The 24,031-nt window shown below is 43.8% G+C and overlaps 1 protein-coding gene and 3 long non-coding RNA genes across 5 annotated transcripts in view; 3 read left to right on the top strand and 1 right to left on the bottom strand.

Annotated features, from left to right (window-relative positions):
* LOC117504818 overlaps positions 1–24,031 on the top strand; it is a 3,434,143-nt gene that overhangs the window by 2,813,166 nt on the left and 596,946 nt on the right. The window lies entirely within an intron of this gene.
* Positions 1–24,031, bottom strand: part of LOC117504910 — a 360,669-nt gene that overhangs the window by 53,985 nt on the left and 282,653 nt on the right. The gene's annotated exons all lie outside the window — the stretch shown is intronic.
* The window catches only part of LOC117504870, a 57,171-nt gene that overhangs the window by 31,207 nt on the left and 1,933 nt on the right, over positions 1–24,031 (top strand). The gene's annotated exons all lie outside the window — the stretch shown is intronic.
* LOC117504931 lies at positions 945–17,088 on the top strand. The gene is made up of 3 exons (XR_004558989.1): positions 945–957; positions 3,812–3,816; positions 16,934–17,088. It is a non-coding gene; the product is annotated as an uncharacterized LOC117504931 (long non-coding RNA).

The raw sequence follows: 24,031 nt of genomic DNA on the forward strand, positions 1-24,031 counted from the left end.
TACTGAAGAGCCCCCTGACCCCCCGCACACCTCACCTCCAGACGAGTCCGGTCCCGCGGCGTTGAACCAGGTACGTCTGACTCCGTTAAATAACGCCGTAAACCTCCTCGCGTGTGAAGTTAATCCTCACGTCCAATCCGCGGTGGATGAATTAAATCAAACGCCTAACGACGCTCGCGCTTTTTCACCTTTAAGAAGTCCCTCCCCGCGCAATGCGCGCGGAGAAGAGATTTTAAACAGAGCTCGTTTAACCCCGATAAACGCGGCGATCTCTGTTTTGATGGAAGACGGAGATGATGCACGACCGGGACCCAGCCGACACTCTCCCATGACGGGTGGTGGGGCTGCTAACGTCATCAGGAGACCTGCTTTTAACAATATCGAAATCAGGCTGCCTCTCAATTTCCAGCGCGCCGACGAAATTCCCGACTACGCGGAATTTTACCGTAACGTCGTTGGGGCTCTTCATAACTCGGTCGAAAAGGCTTTAACACACGCCAGGGCCGGGGACTTTATCCAAATGGAGATTCGTGGGGACTCAGTCTACAACGAGGCCGCTTTGATCAGCTCATATAACGACGCTGGCGATGTGACGGGCTTCCAAAATCTGTTAGAACGATTGATACAATCAAATTCCAACGTTTAGCCGACGAGTCTCTGGAATTAGTGGTTCAAGTCATCCGCAACCAGAACGGCGCGGGGAAGCGCAGAATAGATGACCTCCTCCATCACGAGGTTCTGAGGAAAAAATCCAAATGCCTTAATATCGTGTATAATCCTGACAACAGTTTATGTTTCGCGATAAACCTCGTTCAGTTATTGAATCCTCATCTGAGTACGAACGAGGCGGAGCAGCGCGGACTGGCGTTACAAAATAGCGTCGGATTAACGGAAGCTACGCCGGTATCTTTAGAGCAGGTGGGAAAATTTGAAAACGCTCTGGGTTGTAAAATTGTGGTGTTTTTCAGAGCCGAAGGGGAGAGAAAGCTGACAAAATTCCAGACAGGAATACCGGCGCAGCAGAAAACTCTTTTCGTTTTTCTGTTTAATAATCATTTTTACGGAATCATCGATTTAAAGAGATTTTTGGGAGTGAAATATGTATGTAAGTTTTGCTTTGAGGGGTACAATAACCACGCCTCCCATAATTGTCCGTCATATTGTAAAATTTGTGAATCCACGCAGTGTTATGAGAAAAATAACCCTGTATTCTGCAGCGAATGTAACAAGGAGTGTCGCTCTCCCACCTGTTACAGCCTGCATAAACAGCCGAAGTATCGTCCTTCCGCCGGTAAGTTCGTTAATGTGTGTGATAACAGAAAAAAAATGCTCTCGATGTAAACGTGAGTATTACATAGCGTTTTCTAAAAACAGCGCTCCGCACGTGTGTAAGCAGAAGAGGTGTCATATATGCGGCGAGGCTCTCCAGGAGCCGAGCGAGGGTCACCTCTGCTATATGACCCCGCTCAAAGCTGAAGAGACGCATTCAGAGAAATATGTTTTTTATGATTTTGAAACGTATGTCGATAATAACGGGGAACACGTACCGTTTTACGTCAGCGCTGTAACAAAGACGGGTGATTTTTGGAGCGCATGGGGGACAGACTGCGTAGCCCGCTTCTTTAAACATTTTAGAACGAGAAAATTCAAAGAATACGTGTTCATCGCTCACAACTCAAAAGGTTTTGACGGCTATTTGCTTCTAAAGTATTTAGTCCAGCAGGGCGTAACCCCCGCTGTGATTATGACCGGGAGTAAACTATTACTCATGACAGACGCCGCCTTTAAACAGAAATATATAGATTCGTTATCTTTCCTTACAATGCGCTTATCTCAGATGCCTAAAGCGCTGGGGATCCGGCTGAAAGACGAAATCATCCGCAAAGGTTACTTTCCGCACCTGTTCAGTTCAGAAAAAAATCTGAACTATGTCGGTCCGTACCCTGACTCAGCGGCTTACGGGGTCGCAAATATGTCAGAGGGAGAAAGAGAGGAATTTAACGCGTGGTACGTGCGGAAAAAAAACGCAATTTTTGATTTTAAAGCCGAGGCCGTTATGTATTGTGATAACGACACAAAAATCTTGGCTGCAGCCTGCTCCAAATTTATGTCTGAATTCATCGCTGAAACACTCGTGGATCCTTTTACCTGCGTTACAATCGCCTCGGCGTGTATGAAAGTCTTCCAAACTAACTTTCTTGCTCCAAAAACGCTGGCGATCCCCTCCGCCGACAATTATAGAACGAGGCATAAAAAATATTCGGACGTGGCCGTGCAATGGTTAGAATGGGTTGCTGAGACGCAAAACATTATCATCGATCATGCTCTAAACAGGGGCGAGAAAAAAATAGGAGGTTATTATGTTGATGGGTATGCTCAGATTGACGGCCGGATAAAAGTGTGGGAGTTTCTCGGATGTTTTTACCACGGGTGTGCAAGGTGTTTTACACAGCATGAAATAAACCCTCTCACAAACACCTCATTTGGAGAGCTCCACGCAGCGTGTCAGAAAAAAATAGCCTTTCTGCGGGCTATGCCGGGCGTCACCCTCAACGTAATTTGGGAGCATCAATGGCTTGAAATGAGGCTGAGGGATGAGAGCGTTCGGTGTTTCCTCGCCCGCAGGGGGTTACCGCCGCCCCTCGAACCTCGCGACGCTTTATACGGCGGTCGGACTTGCGCGGCCCGTCTGAGGTACACGGCTGAGCAAGATGAGACGGTCTATTACGTCGACGTGACCTCGCTGTATCCTTACGTTAACGTAAATTTCACATATCCCACGGGGCATCCGGAAATTATAGAGAGAAATTTCAGAGACCCCAGGACTTATTTCGGGCTCATCAAAGCCATCGTGTACCCGCCCCAGGGGCTAAAATTCCCCGTCCTCCCACACAGAACTCCTCACGGTAAACTGGTGTTTACTCTGTGTCGCACCTGCGCTGATGAAAATAATCAAGCTGCAGCGTGCACACACAGTCAGCAGCAGAGAGCTCTGTCTGGGACTTGGACGACCCCGGAATTCCACAAAGCTCTGGATACAGGCTATGCTGTAGCTAAGATTTTTGAAGTCTGGCATTTTGAGGAAAAAAGTGATAAAATCTTTGAGGGGTACATAAACACCTTCTTAAAACACAAGCAGGAAGCCTCTGGTTTCCCTCCCGAATTTGATAAAGACTCCGAGAGCAGAGAAAAATACATCACGGACTACTGGCTGAATCAGAAGATTCGTTTAGACCCAGAAAAAATCAGTCACAATCCGGCAAAACGTCAGATGGCTAAGATCTGCCTCAACTCCTTCTGGGGGAAATTCGCCCAGAGGGCAAATCTGACGCAGACCGCGCTCGTTAAAAATGCTGACGATCTGTTCAGGTATCTGTTTTCTGAAGAGTACGAGGTCACATATCTAACATTCCTCAGCAGTCAGGCGGCTATGGTTCAATGGAGGTACGGCCCGCGGCACGTCAGCCGACCGGGTAAAACCGTCAATATTTCATCGCGGCGTTTACAACGGCGTACGCGCGTTTGACCTTGTACGGTTTTATGGAGGCTGTGGCAAATCCTGACAGGATTCTGTATTATGATACCGATAGCCTGATTTACGTTTGTAGGCGGGGTGAAACCCCGCTGCCTACCGGTAATTATCTGGGGCAGCTCACCGACGAGTTGAACGGCGACGTCATCACAGAGTTTGCAGCGGCGGGACCTAAAAGTTACGCATATAAAACCGCACGAGGTAAAACGGTCATGCGTGTGAAGGGGATCACTCAAACCCACGAAAGCTGTCAGAAAATAAACTTTGACAGCGTCAAAGATCTGGTCGAGGGTTATATAAAAGATCCCGCCCTCGCTGCATCTATCATAACGCCGCAGCAGGGAATTAAACGTCATAAAAGCAGTTTCAGTTTGACAAACGTGTCATTTCAAAAATCCTTCAGGGTGGTGTATGACAAGCGGCGTCTTTTAAAGGACGGGGAAACCGAACCGTTCGGATTTTGAAACATGTCTCACTCTGGAAATACGGTGGAGATTGACCCCAGACTTCAGCTCCCATTCTCCTGTCTCATCGTTGGACCGAGTGGTTCGGGAAAGACTGTGTTTGTGAAAACATTGCTGGAAAATTGTAGCCACGCTATGAGACATGTGCCTGACAACATTGTATGGCTGTATACGTCTGAACAACCTCTGTATTCTGAACTGAAGAATAAAAATATTAAATTTGTAAGAGGACTCCCTGACTCATTTCTGGACGACAGCCTTTTCCCTGAAGGTCAGAGCCATCTGGTTATTTTGGACGATCTCATCTTTCAAGCAACGGATCATCCTGAAGTTGTAAGAATTTTCACCCAGTACAGACATCACCGGAATATGAGCGTCATCATGATCACACAGAACGTGTTTCATAAAGGGAAATACAGTCGAACCATCAGTTTGAATTGTAATTATATGGTGCTGTTTAAAAATCCCAGAGACAAGTTACAGATGAACATTCTGGCTCAGCAAATGTTTCCCGGCAGAAAACAATTTTTTTTGGAGGCACTTGATGATGCTACGAGCGTACCTTACGGGTATTTATTACTGGATTGCACGCAGGAGTGTCCAGATCAGTTCAGACTGAGATCGGGATTACTCCCGCACGAGTGGCCCACAGTTTATTTACAGAAAGATAAACGGATATGAGCTCTCTTTTAAAAAGGAACGCCCCCGCTCTTAAAGCGCTAATCAGAGCCGGGGCGAGGGAGCGTCACCACAGCCTGAAGACCTGCAGGGCGGAGCTTCTGAAAACTTTATCCGAGATCGCTTTGAATATATTAAAGGGGAATATCGCCTTGAGCGACTCTCAATTCCGGGCCTTGAAAAAACGAAAAAGAGTTTTACGTCTTCTGGCCGACAGAAAAACCAGTTATAAAAAGAAGCGGGGAGCGCTGATTCAGACGGGCGGCTTTCTCCTGCCTCTGCTCGCCGCGGCCCTGCCCGTTATAACGAGTCTAATAGTACCCAGAGGATAATGGCGTTCAAAGCGGCGCAAAAGATGTTTTTACTCACTCCACAGCAGATGCTTCAACTCAGTCATTCCGTTCCGCCGAGCGGAAATAACATCAGACAAACGGCGGAAAATGATTTAGACTCGCGAATGCGAGGTATACTGGAAGAACGTACTCACTCTCCTTATGAAAAAATTAAAAAGTATGAGGCTCTGCTGCAGCGCTATTTAACCCTGATCAAGCAGGGGGAACTCGAATCACGCGTTTCACCCCCGCAAGAGACTCGCGTCGCTAAGCAACCTGAGGAGGAGGGGGTGGAGGAGGAGGAGGAGGAGGATGAGACTGTCACAGAGGTCCTGAAGAATATCCCCTCCAGAGAGCGTAGAAACGCTGAATATATTATGAGGAAATTATCGAAGGGTGATACGCGCTGGAGTCCGTCGGGGGAATTTATTTACAAGGGGAAAGTCGTGAGGGGGTCTCACGCCATAGATCTTATGAAACATCTCGGATCCTCGTTCAAGAAATCAAGCCCTCCTACAGGCTGGGTGAAGTTCCTCAATATTTTACAGGAGCGGAACATCCCGGTGGCGTGCGTATCAAACCCGCAAGCCCGCGAGCAGCTTCAGAAGCTTAAAAAAGGCCGGAGCAGCTCGCCGGATGAATCCCTTCTTTTAACCGATTCGCCGGCCAGGAAGAAACTTAAGAAAAAAAAAGACTTCCAACGCTGGGAAGGTTTCTCACCATAAAAGGAGGGTATCGAATTAAAAACTGACTGGATATTATGATCAAGATTCTTTAAAATACATCGCAGTCAGTCACGTTTTTGTATATTGTTACTAATAAAACACAGACTGAAACTCATCTCCGGCCTTCATCACTTTTATTCGGTATACGGTTTAAAAAACAACTTTCAACACTTCTCTACTTAATAACAACGATGCAAAAACATTAAAGGTATGATCGGGGGTGCATTTTCTACACATTCGGAACATTTTTCACAAAAAACACATAAAAAAAAATCAAAGGTCAAAGGTCAAAGCTTCTTTCTACGTTTAAAAACGGGGGTTTACATCATGCAAACGCGATAAAACTTTAAAGGTATGATCGGAAGGCCGCTCTCACACATCCACCCCGTTTTCAGGCGAAAAAAAAACATAAAAAAAATTTAGGATCAAAGATTAACACTTCTTTCTGTACTTAATAACAATGTTTTAAAGCGTGCAAACGCGATAAAACTTTAAAGGTATGTTCGGAAGGCCGCTCTCACACATCCACCCCGTTTTCAGGCGAAAAAAAACACATAAAAAAAATCAAAGGTCAAAGGTCAAAGCTTCTTTCTACGTTTAAAAACGGGGGTTTACATTATGCAAACGCGTTAAAACTTTAAAGGTATGTTCGGAAGGCCGCTCTCACACATCCACCCCGTTTTCAGGCGAAAAAAAACACATACAAAAAATCAAAGGTCAAAGGTCAAAGCTTCTTTCTACGTTTAAAAACGGAGGCTTACATTATGCAAACGCGTTAAAACTTTAAAGGTATGATCGGAAGGCCGCTCTCACACATCCACCCCGTTTTCAGGCAAAAAAAAACACATACAAAAAATCAAAGGTCAAAGGTCAAAGCTTCTTTCTACGTTTAAAAACGGAGGTTTACATTATGCAAACGCGTTAAAACTTTAAAGGTATGATCGGAAGGCCGCTCTCACACATCCACCCCGTTTTCAGGCGAAAAAAAACACATACAAAAAATCAAAGGTCAAAGGTCAAAGCTTCTTTCTACGTTTAAAAACGGGGGTTTACATTATGCAAACGCGTTAAAACTTTAAAGGTATGATCGGAAGGCCGCTCTCACACATCCACCCCCGTTTTCAGGCGAAAAAAAACACATACAAAAATCAAAGGTCAAAGGTCAAGGCTTCTTTCTACATTTAAAAAACGGGGGTTTAAATTTTCCAAACGCAATAAAACTTTAAAGGTATGATCGGGAGAGCGTTCTAAGACGGGGGTTACATTTTCACACGGAAAAACATAAAAAAATAGGAACGCCGGTTAACACAAGCCGTGACAATATTTAAACTCATGCAGAGGCCCTGCTAGCTGGTTACAGGAGGTATTGCAGCTTTTCTTAAGGCAATAACGATATCTTTTCACAAAATCAGAAACCAAATCATCGTTCGCGATAGTATTTTCGGAGTATAAAGACACCACGTCCCGGTACGACTTCCCACTGGCTCTGTTATACAGATAATACACGCAGTGTTGTCCGCATACGTCGGATAACTCGTGCTGAAGCTGCTTGTTGTGATACAGAATGTTTTTAACATCTGGGAGATTCTCCAGATATTGCAGGATGCTTTTAGGGTAGTAATCAAAGTCAGGGCTGAGGCCGAACGAGTCAAAAAATGTGGCTCGACCATTTTTTTCAACGGTGAGCGCTAACCAGTGTTCTCCCGGTAAATGTCTAGGGTGGGTGTTTACAATGAAATATACGGGAGGGCCCGGCTTGATCCGGAATAACTCGTCAGACGCAAAAACACCGGCAAACAGGTCTCCTATTAAGCCCCTCATAACTGCGTCCAATTCCAGGGTGTTCATCAGTAAAAATCCACAAGGACCTGTCGCTTGGAATTAATCTCCAGGAGAGAATCATAACACGCGTACACTATCAGCGTGGTGGTATGCGGAGTCGCGACTCTGAATCTCATTTCAAGTCGCAGGGTGCCTGTGGAGACGGGGCTCAGAGCGCCGCTGTCCTCCTCCGGGTTTAAATTGAAGACGTACAGTGCGTAGCCGCGCGCAAAATCCTCCCGGTCTATACAGAGAGGCTGGTCTTTGAGGTGTCGTCCGGTCGCGGTGTAGAGATTGTAAAACTCCCTGACAGAGAGTTCGTTGTTAAATTCAGGCTGGAAAGCTTTAGCCGGCAGCTGTCTCCCGTTTTGACTGAGTGCGAGGTACTCCAGGTCATAGTGTGCAAATTCAAACGGGGACAGATCTCTTCTCCCACTGAATGCATTGTGATTCACCATACCCAGAACCACATATTTGGGCATGGTTCCTAAAAACAGGTTCTCCTGGTTGCATATCCTGGAATGGCTGGGGATCACGTAAGTCTTAACGTTGATTCGTGATAACGGGTACACGGCGTTCCCTTTCATGAGAGCCGCGGAGTGGCCCAATCTCACTGCAGGGGATACGGTGACTTTCTTAACGAATAGGGATGCGCCCAGAATTTTCAGCTTGAAAGTGGAGGCCGCCAGCCCCATCAGGCAGAAAGCATCGCTGGCTCGAATTAATTTAACTCTTAGATCAATGTTATTCAGAAGAAGCCTCTCGCAGAAAAATATGTCCGCGTGCAGCGGACCCTGAACTTGAAATTCACGCGATTCGGCGCTAAAGCGCGCTCTGCTCACGAGGCCTTTATTCGGGCCCGCGTCATCCACAGCGGTCGAATTGTGCTGACCCGGGGTGTCCTTGTAAAACAAACCGCCCGTGAACTGCGATTTCAATGAAGCGGGGGAAAAGTTCAGCAGCGTCTCAATCATTGCCCTGTACGGGTGCGTCGCGCTGGACTGGGAAATCAGCCGGTCACCCAGAGTCACGTCGACTTGTGAGAAAATCGTATTGAGAGGATAATTTATGACGCCCACGCGGGCGTCATTAGCCAGGTCAGTCCCGTCGGCGTTTGTAATTTTCATTCGCAGATAAAGCAGCGTATTATTGAGGTCTAAATACCTCTCACCGTCTCCGGGGATAAAAAACTCGATAGGGCCCATGTCCGTCAGGGCTGATAACGGGCTGACTTCAACGTATTGGCTTTGCTCGATGGACAGCTGGGTCCCGGGGACGGCGAATAAATCCAATTCGCTCATGGTGCATTCGGGGGAATTATTTCGCAAAAGAGACATTGTTTAAGAGAAAATATCCCCGGACAACCTCCTCTTCTTATGCTTCCTTCGAACTGTTCTGCTTTTTCCGGGGGTCTTTCGCTTTTTAACTGTTTTGACCCGTTTCCCCGGGGGGCGTTTCCGGGGCCTTCTTGAGAGCACCATGATCCCGGACCCCCGCTGCTGCTCGGGCTCCTGACTCCGTCCGGCCCTCTCAACAACGCGGCTCACTACGTCGGAAGCGATGCTTCGGGCTGCGTTTTTCAGGTGAGGTTTGGCGATCGTGTATCCTTGTTTAATCAGCGGCGACACAAATTTGAACAGTTTCGAAAATATGTTCCCGAGCCCGCGCCCGTACATAACAGGAGCGCCGTGGAAGCCGTGAAGGCCATTCCCGACTTGATTTTCATAGTAAGGCACAAATCTATAAATGTCGGCTTTGTGCGCTGCCCCAGCCATTTTTTTTTTTATCCCGCCGGTTTAAAATGTAATGTCACAACCACTTTACCGTATCTGAAATCCACCGTTTGATCTTGATCGCTTTTGATTTCGATGCGTATTGTCTCAATATGTCTTTTGGAGACCGGGATGTAATAAGCGGGGTTGAATTTCTTTGTAATTATTTCCCCGAAACGACCTCCAATTTCGAACGCTCGGAGGAGAGGAGCAAAAGCGTCACCCACCGCCTGAGGCTGTACAACGTCTGTATAACAGAACAGGTGATACATCCCTGCTTTTATATCGGGGTAGCGGGGACAGCTCGTGACCCCGGGTCCGCATCTCAGCCATTGATTAGGGTGCATCCCCAGCATGTACGCCGTCGGGGCTTCAAAATATACCTGGCTGGTACCGTCTCCTTCCCACAGAAACTTTTTCTGGATATCGTCATATTTTAAAGTCAGATTCGGATCTATAGTCTTCAAACGAGGGTTTATCAGCCCTGCAATAACCTCAAAGTTATCATAATATCCCGTGTCAAAATATCGCGAGTGAACGGCGAGTTTGTTCTTGCCCGTAATTTTCATCACCTGGAACGTACAGGAAGGCTTTTCCGGGATATTTAACCAGGTGTGCGGATAACAAATTTCCGTCAGCGCCACATCCCAGTCACCCTCTAGATCCAGGTGTCGAGCCAAGTCCACCTGGTAGCATGAAATTGTGTTGTCCGGGAATACTTTTAGGCTGGCGTTTGAAGGCAGAGTCATATAAAATCCGTGTTTCAGATCCCGATCCATTTCTCATATGTCGGTTGAAGATGGAAGTTCTCATATTTATACGGCCATCAGCTGGTCCGCGGGAACCCAGGAGTTAAATTTCTCGGGCCAATTTTTCCATCTGACAAATACAAATTTCTTTCCCTTGGTAAAACGTTCACGAATAATTTCTTGAACCTGATACGGTCTGTCTTTTGCTATTTTAACCTTCTGCAATTCCGGTTCATAGAATGAGCCTTCAATGATCTCACCGTCATAATCTTTCAATTTATAAACGGGCGGCGTACGTTGTATACATTCTGACACCGTGAACATTTCATCCGTAAAACTTTGTTCATATTTTTTATCAAAAACTCCCCTGAGCTTGGAGACCCTGACTATATCTCCGACCTTATATTTACACTTCACAGGCCTCCTGCGTAGGGTGGATGCCCCATACAAATTTTGAAACACTTGATCGACATTTCGATCATTAACCTCATTCGGCCTCATCTTAATGCTTTTATGATAACTCTCGTTATAAGCCGTGAGTAAAGACGGTAGGACGTCGATGTATCTTCTCGTGTTTTTAGCAGTAAAATATCTCCACATTCTCGTCTTTAGCGTGCGATTAAACCTCTCGACAACCGAGGCTTTCAGATCACTTGCGGTGGCAAAATGTAGAATCCGGTGTTTTTTCATTAAATCCTTGAACGATTTGTTAAAAAACTCTTTCCCGGCATCAGTCTGCATCTTCAGAGGCACCCCGCTCTGCTTTAAGAGTGAGGCAAAGGCCTGTGAGACTTCGCGCCCTTGCTTTGACTTCAGAGGTCTGGCATACGCTTTTTTTGAGAAGATATCGATAACGGTCAGCAGGTACTTGTACCCGTCGTTAAAATCTGATAACCCCTGCATGTCGCATAAATCCGCCTGAAATTGGTTAAGCGGGTTTGTGACAAATACTCTATTTCTTGGAAAATGCGTCCTGGCAGGTTTGTGTAATGTGTATGCATCTTCCCCCGACAGGAAATCTCTGATATGCTTCATACGAATTTTAGAGCTGTGTTGATCATGCAGAGCCCTGCGTAAACGCTCCGGCCCTCCAAAACTCCCCGGATTTACCGGACTATAATATACATCCTTCATTAAACCCTCATCACCCATCTTTTAAGACGGATCTCTTCAGAATGATGAACCGGATAGTCCTTTTGCATTTTTATATGTTTTAGCGACCATAAATATTAGTCTTTTGTTTTAAATTGAACTCTGATTCAGCACCGCGGAGAGCGCTCACAGAGCAGCCTCGAGCTTTTAATAAGACCGTGTTAAAACCCCTCATTAATTCATACGAGCACCTTTTTTCCACCAAAACCTCGTTTGTATGACTCTGTCTTGCAATATGAAGCGCCTTGAGGCAACTGTTTTGTTGTGGTTTTGGCACTATATAAATTTGATTTGTAAAACATTTCACCCTTTTTCAACAATATTATAGGAAAGAACACAGGCCGTATAAGGTTTAGAATATATGCTTTATTACATTCATTAAAGTCACGCACAGAGAAAAAAGCAATTGTTCATGTTTATTAAACACAACATGTGTGAAGGAAAAAAGTATACGTTTTAAATAGGAGCTCTTGGAAACGTTAAATTGAACTCTGATTCAGCACCGCGGAGAGCGCTCACAGAGCAGCCTCCAGCTTTTAATGAGACCGTGTTAAAACCCCTCATTAATTCATACGAGCACCTTTTTTCCACCAAAACCTCGTTTGTATGACTCTGTCTTGCAATATGAAAAACATTTCACCCTTTTTCAACAATATTATAGGAAAGAACACAGGCCGTATAAGGTTTAGAATATGTGCTTTATTACATTCATTAAAGTCACACACAGAGAAAAAAGCAATTGTTCATGTTTATTAAACACAGCATACGTGAAGGAAAAAAGCATACGTTCACGTACAAAACTGGAAAACTCTCAGTAATACATCTCCCCCGCATTTACGGTTTATTTCAGTATTCAGCTGTAAAAGTGTAGGAACAATCTCCCCTCTGGACACCCCCATCTGTTTCACCCGGCACGCTATCACATCCACAAACAGAGTGTATAATGTAAGCAGATGCATCGTATTACACCGTGTAAAATCGTCAGTGGTCAAAACAGAGATTTTCAGTAATACGTTGTACAGAGATTTTTCAGATGAATGGAGAGCCGCGCTGTAGATATGATCTGTCCAGACTCCGGGCCCGGGGCGACGTCTGATAACGTCGAAAACCCTCTCCATAGCGCATGAAGGCGGGGCGTCTGGGATCTCCAGCCTGCGAATGACTACCCGCTCCAGCTTATACGAGAGTCCACGTATAATATAAACTTCCCGCAAGCTTTGAAAGAGAATCATCACACAATTACCCATGACTGTAAAACAATATAATGATATTTAAAAAAAAAAAAAAAAAAAAAAAAACAGGTTTTTCTTCAGTCGTCTGGGTTATAGACGGCTACCATCCCCTCCAGGTCGAGATCTGCGTCTTCACCGAAACATGTGTACAGTTCGTTGATCTTTGCTTCAAAAGTATCAGTGTATTTCAGCTCAGTGAGGATGTTTTCTACCACCCCCTGAACCCTCGCAGCCGATGGGTTGAGGAAGCGCTGGGCTAGGAGCTTTACCACAGCCGGGATGAAGGTCGGTCTCCAGAGTCTCACCATTAATCTCTCAAAATGTCCGGTAAAGAAATATTCATTTAACGGGTCCAGGCACTCGTGCTGGCGCTGGCTGGGGTGATCGATCTCACACCCGTAACAGAGTTTTTGTCTGTAACTTTTGATCACAGCCAAAAGTAAGTGTGCCACGCCGACTTTCACCGTTTTCAGGAATTCCTCTGACAGGAACCCGTCAGGCCGGTCAGATGCGAAAGATGTGGCGTATTTCTCAGCCGGCTCGAGGTCTTGTACCTCCCGCGGACTCGCGGCCTCCGTGACAGCGGGAAGAGACCCCACGCCTCCCGGGCTGGAAAGCGCGTGAGAAGGATGGATCTCGCCCCAGACCGCCTCGAGCTGAACTCCCCACGGGCTCTCGTACCCACCGCGGGTCCGTGAAGCCTGGCTCAGGGAGGGCCGGTCTCTTCCACAGTCGAGCGCGCAGTCACAAGCGATGTCGTCGGCCGCTGCAATGGGAGAGGTTGAGGAGCTCATGCTGGTTCGTCGTCCGATGCTTGAATGAGATGTGGTCCCCTGGTTTTTATAGAAATCCCCGTGCATGCGGGGAGGAGCTACGTCAGAGTTTTTTTTATTTTTTTTATTTTTTTTTATTTTATTTTTTATTTTATTTTTTTTATTTATTTTTTTTAAGTAAAAAGAGGGGCCAAGTTTTTTCGGACTTCGATAACGTCCCTCCAGGCCAGGCACCTTGTAAAGAGGCCCGTAATCCTGTCGTTGCAGGTGTTGAACATCTCATGCCAGCTCTCAGCCGCAGCTGTGACGCTTCTGACGTGGCCGCTGGCACTAACCCGCTCCAACTTAATTTCACCCTCAGAGACAGTGTCAGGAGGTCCACGCTGGAATATCACCCTATAGCGAGGCCCCTGGGCGCTGAGCCAGGTGAGTTGGAAGCGTGTTTTCTTCTTTTCCGGCGTCCGATCTCCTGGAGGTTCAGGGTTGACCGTGTCGCGAATCATCGAGCCCGCCGCCGCGGAGAAGACACCCCAATCGGCGGAAGTAAGCGCCACCCGTGGGGTTCCTCGAGTGGCAGTCTCACCCTCGGCCAGAGTGAAGAAACTTACTTGGGCATAATACGGGTCGAACGTGTAAGTTAAACGTTCGTGCCCCTCCAGGCTGTACGTCAGATCTTCCTCCGGTATCGGCTGGCTCAGACGGCTGACGTACATTCTCGCTTTTTTTGGGGTAAGCGAGCCTTCTGTTGTCATGGTGATGTTAACCGGGGTCTCGCAGATGTAGCGGAGGATCGGAGTTCGTCTCGCCATGGTGAATGCTGTATGTCACTCTATCGTCGAAAGGGGATTTTTAAACCCTTCTTCGTCCGCTCTAAAAACACCGTTTGGCGTAAGTGATAAGGAGCATTGTTTATTGTTCGGGCTCGGGGCAGCATCTCCGCTCAGCGGGTGTCCCGCGCCCCATGATCGATCGGCTAATATCTTAAAAGAAAACATCATCTGGCGTGAGTGATAAGGAGCATTGTTTATTGTTCTTCGGGTTCATCACCTCGGGGCAGCATCTCCGCTCAGCGGGTGTCCCGCCACACACACACACACACACACACACACACACACACACACACACACACGCACACACACACGCACTCACACAGACACAGCGTCTGCAACAGGTTTTACAGCCGTGGGGTCATGTTTCCGCGAGCGGCTCTATGCGTGGGTATTTGACCGTCTTGCTGCAAAGACTTACAGCCGAGAGAGACGGGTATTTGTTCCCCTTCTTTAATTTACGAATTAAAAAACAGAAAAGGAAACGTAATAATTTAAGAATTAAAGATATTAAAGGGTCATTAAATAATAGACAGTGATTTATGTTTAATTATTTCAGAATTAGTTAATTCTTTAATACATTAAAAAGATCTAGGTATTTTTAATCGTTCTTTAATTCATGAAATAAAATGACATTAAAATATTAGACCCTGGGTGGGAGGGGAGGTATGGCTTGGAGGCGGTGCTTGGCCGGGGCTAGGGGAGGAGCTTGGGGGTGGGGCTAGGGGAGGAGCCAGGGGCGGAACTAGGGGAGGAGCTGGGGGCGGGGCTTAGGGGCGGGGCATACTGACGTCATCGACTCTGATTGGATGTGACGTCATAAGGGGCGGGGGCTCGGAGGCGGGATCAGGGGCGGGGCTTAGGGGCGGGGCATAATGACGTCATCGATTATGATTGGCTGTGACGTCATAAGGGGCGGGGCTTGGAGGCGGGACTAGGGGAGGGGCTTAGGGGCGGGACATAGTGACGTCATCGATTCTGATTGGCTATGACGTCATAGAGGGGGCGGGGCTTAGTGACGTGGCCGATTTTGATTGGCAGCTGTCACTTTTTTGACGAAAGGTGGGTCAGTTTTCTCTCTGACTGGAAACTGGTCACTCTGTCAATCCAGAAATTCTTCTCCAGCCTTTGCTGTTGGATACAGTTTTTGACAGTTTTAATAAGACTCAAATTACAGGAGACAACCCATGTTGTGTGAAATATAACAAACTATCCCAGTATTCTCATACCCTTATTTAGGGATCTTATTTGCCTTTAACTTTACGTTTACAATGGAATCCTGTTAGTCCTCCTCCTAAGGGCAAATCACTCCTGGGTTCAGATGGACTCTTGCCTCAATGCCGCTCTCGTCGATCTACTGAGGCCGATTTCCTCCCTCCCGATTTCGGCATAGACTCGACCTTGAGACGCCACTACAACTCTCAGTTGGCTTCAGTCTGAATGACTGCCATTGGCATAGGGGTCTTTCGCCCAATCCGGTCTCCAAGTACTTTTTGAGTTAACACCTGTCGTCTCACCCCTAGCAAATGTCAGCCTGCGCAGTTATTAATGTCACATGAAATTTGATTGTTAAAATTAAATGAAAATTTCAAATTAAACTTAAATTCTAAATGAAAGTATCAAAATGTTTTGAGCAATTTACTGGACAGTGTTCAGTTTATTTCTTTCGCAACCAACACAAATTTGGAAATGTTCAATGTGCAAAAATTCTGTATTTTAGTACAAAAGGTTTTCTGCTCACTCTTGATTTGCAAGGCCTCAGTTGTTTGGAAAAAGATATCATCCTCTGTTCCACTGATGGCCCCTACAGTCAGGAATCAGACTATCTGAGTCACAGCACCAAATTGTTAACCTGGATCTTAAATAGTACTGTCCTGACTAGTAAGGAAAACTCTAAGTACAAAAACATTCATTGTGATCTAAGGTGAAGTTAGATCTGAGTCCTCAATGTACAGAGCTCACGCAGGGGCTCCATCCGCAAAGATCTCCTAACACAGATTACAGAAATGTTTTGTAGATAGTTGAAGACAATGGGTGGACCTGGATTTCTATTGGTTTGGAGGTGGTCCTAGCTCATGTGTAAGCCACGTGCCAACTAGGACAAAATTGGAAAGACGTAAAAACAGGGTTTGGGTTGGCGACTGACTGGTGACCCACTGCCTGCTGTTGCATCTTTTCACATAATAAGATAATGAAAGACGCTAGTTTTTATAAGATTTACTTTTGGTAAAGATAAAAAGGATTTTAGCTGGAACAAAATAGGTGCAGAGAACAGAGTGACCCTGCAAAGCTCATCCTGACATGACCTGTTTGTGAATCCAGGCCTGAAACTCATAGTTTAATAGAAAAATAACAGAATGGCAAAATAGCAAAAAACATGTCTAAGGAAGTTATTAACAAAAATTTGGCGGGAATATTGGGATTCAGCTAACACAAGAAGACTCATCTCATCATCCCTCAGTAATTCCTGTCTTTGGTTGTCATAATTTATACACAAAATCAACACATGATTCACTGTGTCATGTCATTTCCTGACATGAACACAAGTCACTCTGGTGCATTTCTAAAATAAATAAAATGCTGTTGAGGAACATGTGACCAATTCTCAGTCTGGAAATAATAGCTTCTTTCTTACTTTTAAATCCCTTTCTCCAGCAAATTGTAAATAAATCAGGTACTCTTCCAGGTAGCGAAAATAGGTGCCACCTTTTGCTTCCTGAATTGAAGCTCATAGTGACTGAAGCCCAGTATCAAAGGTCGTAGTAACCGAAGCACTGATTCGACTCAAATGCCCCAACACAGAGCCATTTCAATGTTGTCTCACACTTGTGATTGGTCAGTCTGGGCATCAGAGCAGCAGCAGATGATTAAATCAGCCTGTTTTTAGTCTTTCCTCCAATTGGTTGTTGACTCTCTTTCTTTTGTCTGTTTTAAAGTCTTTCTACAAACATGTCTGAAGTCCAGCAGCTGAAGGACATGTTGAAACTACAGCTAATACGTGCTGATGAAGGAATGATCACAGACCAGCAAGAAGAAATGTGTCATTTAAAAGAAGAGAACAAAAGAGGTAAAGGGCTGGATGCTGTTTTTAATCCTCCAGATCTCTTCTACACAGGTTTGTTCACTCAGCTTTGTTTGTTACTTTTACTTTGACATCTTGTTGTAGCCGTCAATTTTTTTCCTAATCGGGTATTCCTCCAGTGATTCTGTGAGAGCGCAACAGGATGAGGAGGATTTTCATGAAAGATACATGTAAAATTTGTCCATATTATGTAAAATCTCTAGATAATTTCTTATAGAAGGAAAGTGACATCACCACGCTCAATGTTTCAACTTCCTTTGTTCAAGATCAGCAGGGACTTTGAATTAACTGAAAGGATTCTGGTGGCAGTGATTTTTGTATTCCGGCACATAGAGGTTTGGTTTATTTTGATCCAACACTTGGCACTAAAAGGTCAACATCACTAACCTGTTGTGCACTGGTAGGAGCAGCTCTGATTATGAGCAGATGAAGAATAATTATCTTTGCTGCCAGAATTTATTCATCACTGCAATATTAATTCAAATCAACATGACTTCAATGAATAAAATCCATTATTTTCTGCAGCTAATAGTGAGTGTAACTCTCTGTTGGTGCATGTAACTGACAAACATAGAAAACATGCACTGATATCTGTGGACAATGCGGATACACCACCGCTGGTGCAGACAAAGTGATTAAAATTTTTTTTGATCAATTGTCATGGGCAAACAATCATTAAAATATTAACTACATTCCCTGAAATGTGAACATATTTAATTAAAACTTTATTTTTCCTGATGCACTAATTTTCAGACTCTTGTTGAGCTGCATAGTTGTGAAGTCCAATCCAGTACATTAGCTCATAATCTGAATGACAAAAGGTTAATAAAGCTCACGGGTTGGAGAAAGCAGCGTCAGCAGCTCATGATCTGCAGGTCCTTGAAGGAACCTTCAGAACCTGGAACAGTGTCTGTGAACAGCTCGAGGGAGTGAGACGAAGACTAGAACACGTGAAAGCAGCGTCAGCAGCTCATGATCTGCAGGTCCTTGAAGGAACCTTCAGAACCTGGAACAGTGTCTGTGAACAGCTCGAGGGAGTGAGACGAAGACTAGAACACGTGAACAACAATGACATGACGAGCACAGTAGCAGTGCCTCACAGAAGGACTAGAGTTCCAGAGACCAATAGCTCAGTGCAAGTATAAATATCATTCATTCTCACAAATTAATGCAGGACACAAGGGGGCAGCAAAGACCGAATACTGTGGATTTAAAAATCTTAATCACAATTTTGAACAGCACGAGACTAAAATGAAGTATTTACACATATTTCAATTAAAATGTGACACATAAATGAAATGACACATTTTAAAACCTATGGCTTTGTTTTATTATTCCTGGTTACATTTTCAGAGAAAATATTTGGGGTAATTTTTAAACCTTATAAGATTGAAAATTAGACATTTATGAATTTAGTGATCCTTCATGGACTGTCTGCAAACATGTGCATCAGGGCAGAACGTGGGACCATGTAGTGTCAGAAATGACATTCCGTCATGTAAATAAGATAAATTCCATAAGGCCGTTTAGTTTGTTTAACCCTCTGGGGTCCGAGGGCATTTTTTTGGACACTTCACTCGCCTGGCATAAATGTTTTATTGCTGTTAACAGCTCTCCCTGCATCCCACAATCAAGTTTTATGTCTCTTTTTTTTTCACGACAACCTGCGCTTTCATAATATATATGCTTTTGTTGTGTTTTATAAGTATAATAAAGGTTTACAATCAGAAATAAGAAAGGAAAAAGTAAAGCGGAAAATAATTTTCCACACACATTTATTCAAAACACAGAAAACTATAATAAACAACTGTTTTGACACTTTATAAAGGTAATTTGAGGTCTTGTGTGAAAGACTGTACAACAAAATGGTTCAAACAATAGACACAAATGCACATTTTGAACAATATATACAAAATGGTGTATGCATTTTGTTTGTCTTCATCTCAAAGCAATTTCTGTCTGCTATTACACAAAGGTTACATCAGAAACTTCTACTATGTTTTGGAGTGTTCTGTGCTGCTCCTAAAGCAGCTTTCATTCACACTTTGGCCCACTTTGGCTCCTTACAGTCTGAGGATGGCCCTCCCCCTCGCTCCATTGATATGGTAAACAGCGCTTTACACTGAGAAAGCAACAGAGTTATCAGTAACATTCACATGCAAACTAGTGGAGCAATCCTGATAGTTACACACTTTGTTTGAGCACGTGAGATTGTCATCAGAGGCTCTCTGTCTGCTTTCACTGATCGCTGTGTGTAATGGCGCAGGGCGCATTGGAGCCCAGTAGTATGTACTCATTGGAGAACCCAGGAGGCTATTTAAATGGGTCAACTAGTAACATATCACTCCTGAAAACGATCTTTGGCTTTTCACGTGAGGTAAATCTGCCCTGTGATTGGATTTTGGAAAACCAGGTGACGGTGAACCAATTCCGATTGGACACTCACATTGCGCACGTCATCACACAACTTCTAAGATGGTCGATGGCTGCCTCGAAAGTACACTGAGTTAACTTTTCAGCAAAAAAAAAGTAAGTTTCTCTCTCATATCATTAAAAAGTTATTTATAATTTAGTAAAGCTTGGTCTTAGTCGTCGTATACGACGGCGTCAGCCCCAGAGGGTTAATAACAGGACAAGGTATAGACCTGGGGCCCATTCCATGAAGCAAGCTCAGAAAAGTGGCGCTTAATGTGAAACACCTGACTTGAATAAGCCTAACAAATGAGATGAAGCTAAAGCGGCTCCATAAAGACTGAGCCATGTTCATGCAATCAAATTTAGTCAAGACAGGTTCAGCCAGTCAGACTAATTGTGTGCATGCGCCATTCATAAGCAGCCCATGAGGTCAAACACAGATCAGCTGGATTCACAACGACAAAATGTAAAGAGCGAGCAGCAATGTTCACTGCCTCAGAACAGCACTTATAATGGAGACCTATGAGGAATTTAAACATCTAATAAGGGAAAGAGGAACACGGCAGCAATAAATAAACTCCGAGAGAAAGGCTGGCAGGACAGACAGGATCAACTAAATGCGTACGATTAGCATACTGTACCAATGCAATGCATTCTGGGTAAAACGTACTGATAAATAAATGTCCTTATTCTGCAGATTGCAGTGCTTTATGCTACTGCTGTGGTGAACATGTTGAAGCTTCTTAGATCGTGTTAAAGTTATGTCTGTAGGTGTTTTTGGTGTCTAAATTATGAAACAACTTGACACCATAAGTGAGTGGTTGGGTTGTATTATGAACTTCAAAATGCCAAGCTTCGTGATGGAGTGATCCCAGAAATATTTCCTGTATTTTCACAAAAAGTAAATAATGTCATATTTTAAACTCTTTTTTTTGTTGTTGTTGTTGTTTTAATTCAGAGATACATTAGTTTAAATAACCTTAGTGTTTTCAGAGTGTTTTTTTTTTTATGTAGTGATACCTTAGTTTAGGTTATCACTCCATAAAACAAAGTAAAACTTTTTTAGGGAGTGATACGTTAATTTAAGTAACTTTAAGCTATGTATCACTCCATAAAACAAATTTTAAAAAATGTATGGAGTGATACATTAATTTAAACAACTTTAAGCTATGTATCACTCCATAAACAATTAAAACATTTTTTATGGAGTGATATGTGAGACTCGAGAAAAAAATTCAATTAAGTCTGCTTTTTGTGAACAAGCAGGAGAAATTTCTGGGATTGTTGCAACATGACTACACTCCAACAGCATGAAGCTCAGCATGTTGAAGCCCATAATACAACCCAACCACTCACTTATACTGTCATGTTGTTTCATAATTTGAACATCAAAAATACCTACGGACATAATTTTAACAAGCTCTAAGAAACTTCAACATGTTCACCACACCAGTAGCATAAAGCATTGCAATCTTCAGAATAAGGACACATTAATTTATTAGTACATTTTACCCAGAATTCATTGCATTGGTCCAACTTGAAGTGGTGGCCAGTAATTGTTCACGTTTCGGCGTGTGCATTGGTATTACATTCTATTCCATTTGATTTATTTAACAGTGAATATGGTTTTGTCTATTTGACTCTTTTACTTATAGAATTGTATTTCTTTTCTTTTCTTATTGCTCCAATAACCCCAGATCAAATTCCTTGTATGTGCAAACTTAAAATAAATTCAATTCTGATTGTGATTCAAACTCAACTCAGATTGCAAGACCAGTGACTTCAAACCTACAAAAGATGAATTCAGAGCTGCAAAGAGTGGCACTTAGCTCTACTGGACTACTGTTTTACATACTGTGCAATAAATAAATAAATTAGGATTAATTAACTAATTAATAAGAAAGAAAGAAAAAAATGCAAAGCACTCTACAGGGTTCAAGAGTGGGTTGCACATTCATGATAAGTTTATGGCAAAAAATGTCTCCTTCTCTGATATTTCCCAGAGTTGACAAGTATGGTTAAGCGGTAGCTCAGGCTAAGCGTAACAATTAGCTTGGTAGCAACCTGACTTGTTCAGAAGTATGTTACGACGGTATCTCACCGAGACTTGACGTTAGTGAGATTGCTGGAATGGAACCCTTGTTTAGAAAGTTGCGACTTGTCAAATTAAACGGGGATTTGGCTTAATTGGTTTGCTGGAATACCCCTCTGTTCTATAAGAAAAGTAAATGACTTCTGTTGTGATCTACCACTGTCACTTTACCTTTAAGCAGGGCAGGGATGCTATTGGGAGGTGAGGCGCCACCCTAATATAACGGTAAGGGAAGTACTGAGCAGCAATGAATCACAGCATAGACCAGGGGTGGCCAAGTTCGGTCCTCGAGAGCCACCTTCCTGACACTCTTAGTTGTCTCCCTGCTCCAACACACCTGAATCCAATGAAAGACTCGTTAGCAGACTTTTAATGAGTCTTTCATTGGATTCAGGTGTGTTGGAGCAGGGAGACAACTAAGAGTGTCAGGAAGGTGGCTCTCGAGGACCGAACTTGGCCACCCCTGGCATAGATCTTCTGCAGAATCAGTCACCTGAATCAAAGTCACAATGTCTGCTGTATTAACATAAAAAAAAATCACAATATTCCCACATTTAGTCAAAATAATTCTGGACTGTCACCTCTGACAGACCTATGTCAGGCCTTTATGTGGTGCTGTAATGCTTCCACAAAAAAAAAAAACGGAGAAGGTGTGGTGCCAATCAGAGCAAAAGCTTGAAGTTTATGAAGAGGCACATAGAATAAATGAACACTTAACCTGACCAGTTGCGTTCTTTCACCTGGATTTATCAACACGCCTGACGAATTGTGTTGTCCACATAAGACGTCCTTGTTTTGGATGACATGTTTTAAATGCTTTAATTCCTGATCATGGAAATTGCTTGGACTTTAGTGTTTTGTCCACAAGAAGAAAAAATAACTTATTTTAAAAGCTGAAAGTCCTTCCTGCAATTAATTTATTCATGTCATGATGGTCCCTTTATTTGTGACCAGCTGTCATCATAGCCGTCCTTCGTTTCTTCAGCATTTTGCTAATGATGGATTTTTGTTGTTTTTTTTTTTTGTTTTTTTTTTGCCATTAATGATCTATCAACAAACAAAAACACAAATTCACAGTTGAAATAATTTATCCACTCTAGAACCCATTTTCAAAAGTAGCATTTTCAGGCTCTGAAAACGTCGGTTCTTGTGGGCCGATGTGGATCACTGATGCACTCAAATGAAGCACGACAAAGTGACAGGACTGTGAGAAGAGAGATACTGTGTGTTTGTGAAAGTGGTGCCAGAGGATGATACTATGCATGGATTTGTTGAACACCTCACATGGTCTTGTTTGCCAACTTCATCCAGGATACTGCTAACATTTCTTGTACTCGATTTGGTATAATGTGCCATGAGGTGTCCTTAAATGCTGTTCAGTTGTTCCAAACAAAAAGATGTGTCCAGATTTGTAAAGATCACATTTTGAAGAACAGTTACCTTGCAAACATGGTGTTCTACTGTCGCCAGTAGTTTTAGACTGAATGGTGATTATCTGGATGTGGTTGCGGCAAACGGGTATTCTTCTTCTTTCTTCTGTTTTGGTGGTAGGCCAATCAGCTGACTGGTGCATTACTTCCGCCGTGTAGCAGTAATGTTCTCCGTTGTCCCAGCTTGTGCAGGCCTGGCTCCGCAGAGTTGCTTGGATGCTTAATATTTGCTTGCAAATCTCGTTTTTATTAATTTTTTCTAGGCACAAAAAGTCAATGTGCAACAAAAACCAGGCAGAGCTGAAATGTGAAATTTACAGGGTTGGTAGACCTCAGGATAAACGCGAGAAGGCGTTATAATTATTCAAAACATTTTGGCAAAAACAACTTCAAAGAACTTATACTCTTCACAACTTCTAGGAAAACCTTATACTTTTGTAATTAGTAGAGTTAGCTCTTTCCAACGGTATAGGTCTCACCCAGACCAGAAACCTTCAGTTGTTTTCCTCTGTTTATAAGTCTCTTGGCTTTGACTTTGACCATGTGCACAACTATTTAATTTGTGTAATAATGGGTTTTGTCATTAATGGGATAACTGAATGGCATGAAATTTGGCTTGTGTGTGGATGGCCTCTGTTAGAACCACAGTGCCAATTTTGGTGGAATTGTGCGAGTAGATGAGCTGCAAAGAATTTTTTTGAGAATTTCAGAGCTCTGACATACTCTAAAAGGCTTCTTTGTGGTCCCTCCTTGGGGCACCCCTTCATCTGCGGTGGCGCAGGGAGTGCTTAGGCCCTTAATATTTGCTTGCAAATATAGTTCTTGATTTCCTTTGCAGACATGCAGCCGTTGTTGGTGATGAAAGAAGAAATTCTCCCTGAACATCAAGAATGGAATCTGAGTGTTGACCAGGAGGACATTAAAGAAGAAAAGCTGTGGATAAGTCAGCAGGGAG

The sequence above is a fragment of the Thalassophryne amazonica genome, chromosome 23 (genome assembly GCF_902500255.1).
Source record: "Thalassophryne amazonica chromosome 23, fThaAma1.1, whole genome shotgun sequence".
NCBI lineage: Eukaryota > Metazoa > Chordata > Actinopteri > Batrachoidiformes > Batrachoididae > Thalassophryne > Thalassophryne amazonica.